This window comes from Cyprinodon variegatus, unplaced genomic scaffold (assembly GCF_000732505.1).
Source record: "Cyprinodon variegatus isolate N-32 unplaced genomic scaffold, C_variegatus-1.0 Scaffold1276, whole genome shotgun sequence".
Lineage (NCBI taxonomy): Eukaryota > Metazoa > Chordata > Actinopteri > Cyprinodontiformes > Cyprinodontidae > Cyprinodon > Cyprinodon variegatus.
Genome location: NW_015151729.1, coordinates 188,380 through 190,958, shown reverse-complemented (window position 1 = coordinate 190,958; position 2,579 = coordinate 188,380). Strand labels below are relative to the sequence as shown.

Sequence of the window (2,579 nt, the reverse complement as noted above, 5' to 3'; positions counted from 1 at the left end):
CCTGTTACACATAGACCCAGGAGGAAAGTCAGTCAGATTTTAGCCCTGAGTGTGGAACCATTGGCTCTCCAGTCTTTTAGTAAATTTGTTATTGACATTTTTTTTTCTATTTTGTATTTTATTCCACGTTATTTACTTGTATTATAACTTTGATTACATTTTTTCATATGGACTCGTGCGTCTCTATTAAAAGTGATGACGATGACAATGATGATGATGATAATGATGATGATGATGATGATATTTTTCTGAATGACATATATTAAAGATAATCCAGGAAGAGCATTAATGTTTACTCAAAATATTTTCACAGTGAATGCATTTTTTGAATATCAATCACAGTTTTCAGGGGTTTTTATCCACCTCTTAACATATATTTTGTATGAGAGATCAGCATAGATGCAGGTGTGACAAACTATTTTTCCATTGTTTTACATATTTACAAATGACATAGAGAAAAGAAATGAACCGTAAATCAAGGAAGAGGAATGACCGTTGCTCATAGTGAAAGAAAGTTTTTAAACCGATTTAGTGTTTTCGCAGAGTGCTCATTGTTTCGAGGGGTTTTGAAGCATCTGACCTTGCCTCTTTAACACGGAACCCAATGTAATCTAAAAAGAAAAGCAGAGGTGACAAACCTTTATATTTGTTGTTCTCACTTTTTTGTGAATAAGCTGCAGATATCAAATCACCCACAATCGAGGACGAGGGATAGCTGTCACTCAGACTGAAGAAACTTTTTTGAATTTTTGTTACGTTTTTTGTTCAGCGCTCATTTGTTCGGAAGGCTTTTTCCTTGTATAAAAGGATGTGGAGTTAAGGAACAAAAGTTTCTGCACCTTGGATTCTGTTTCCGTTATGCTTGTTGAAATGTCATCAACAAGGGGTGCCAGGTCCTTAGAGGTCAGTTTAATCTGTTCTATATGAACTAGCGCAGGGGTTGGCAGCTTTTCCTTTTTCCTTTTCTTTCTTCTTTAGTGCCCCCTTGCGGCTCCCTTTTTTATATGTTTATTTTAATATGGTGTGCAGGAGGTCAAACAGACATTTATTATGTTTTCCAATGTTGTAAACATTCGTATAATAAATTAAATTCAACAATAAATGTAAACATTTCTTTCAACGAAAATAAGCGTCATAGCCATGTCCCAGGCCATAGATCACAAAGGCAAAAAAGGAAGAGAGCACTGGTAACGGAATGTGAGATTACTGGGTTACAGAGATCTGCTCTGATGAATGTCAGTTCCTGCTTGGTTCCTCATGACTCATCAAACTCCTCTCAACAGAAGCATGTCCACCATTGATTCCTTTATTTTGTTTCTATCATTTCATGCTTGTGACAAAACCTAAACCGTGGCGAGGTGGCTCCTCCCTCAACTTATGCTACTATGTGACATTTGCTCCAGGATAAAGTTTTAATCATGAATGACTATTATATATTTAAGCCCAGTTACTCCCTTTTTTATAGTGGGCTAATACACTTAGAGTCCGTGTTGCCTGATTTGTTTTTTTGGTGCATCATGGCTCTGTGAACAGTTTGGGTTGCCGGCCCCTGAACTACCGGCTTTGCAGCTGATCCTAGACTAAAGTAAATGGAGGAACAGCCTTATTCAAACACCTTGGACTTTAAACCATGGATGTTCACACAGGGCAATTTAATTTCATATCAAAGCATTTCCATCATAACAGAGTCTATTAACAATATAGCAGTGAAAAAGAGTGATTAAACAATTAAAAACAGATTCCTTATCATTGCTGGCTCCGACCCTATCCCTAACACACAACCCTGCTACATTTTCAAAGTGAGACACTACGGACTTCACAAAACAAATGCCTCTACTGTAATGATCTTGGCACTGCTGTCTGGTCTGATTACTCATTTCATTCACCTGTATAGCTCCGCCCTGTTTGCATCCCTGCTTATCTCATTCACCTGCTCTAGTCTCTATTCAACAGCCTTGAGACCATTCAACAGTTCAAGATTATTTTGAAGCTGTTCGTGAGAAGTTTTCTAGCATTCCTGGATTCTGTTTGCATGATCCTGACCCGTTCTACCTCCCGTTCTACCTCTGAGCCTACCTGTCCCCATTTGCTTGACCTTTGCCAGGGATTTCATCACCTTTTTTTGGCAAGCTATTCTGACAATTCTGAGCTATGCTGGAGATCTTTGTGAGTCAGTCATTTGGATTCCATCCTCAGATGGAAGGTCCTACAGAAAGGAGCAAACAAGATGTGCAGACCAATGTCTGTGTACTATGTAAGTAAAAACCTACCAAATGGTCCAGTCAATTGCCATGGATTAAATAGGCTGTTTTGCTCCTTATAGCACCACTGCTCTCTCTTTGTTTTTTGTTGTTTTCAGACAACAGTGGTTTATCTTGGTTTTGACCATCCAGGAAAAAGATTTAAAGGTTCTGTAGGCCCGGTTGTCTGCTTTGATGTACCAGCGAGCCATCTAAGAGCCAAACCAATGCTGCAAACCACCGGAGGGCCCTGGCAACTGAATACTGGTGGGGTCAGAAGGTTTGACTCTCCAACAAACAGTGGTGTCAAAAGTTCACACATTTGTTACTTAAGTAGAA

The 2,579-nt window shown here is 39.0% G+C and overlaps 1 gene segment (V, D, J or C); it reads left to right on the top strand.

Moving 5' to 3' along the window:
* LOC107102577 overlaps window positions 1-2,579 on the top strand; it is an 18,916-nt gene that overhangs the window by 768 nt on the left and 15,569 nt on the right.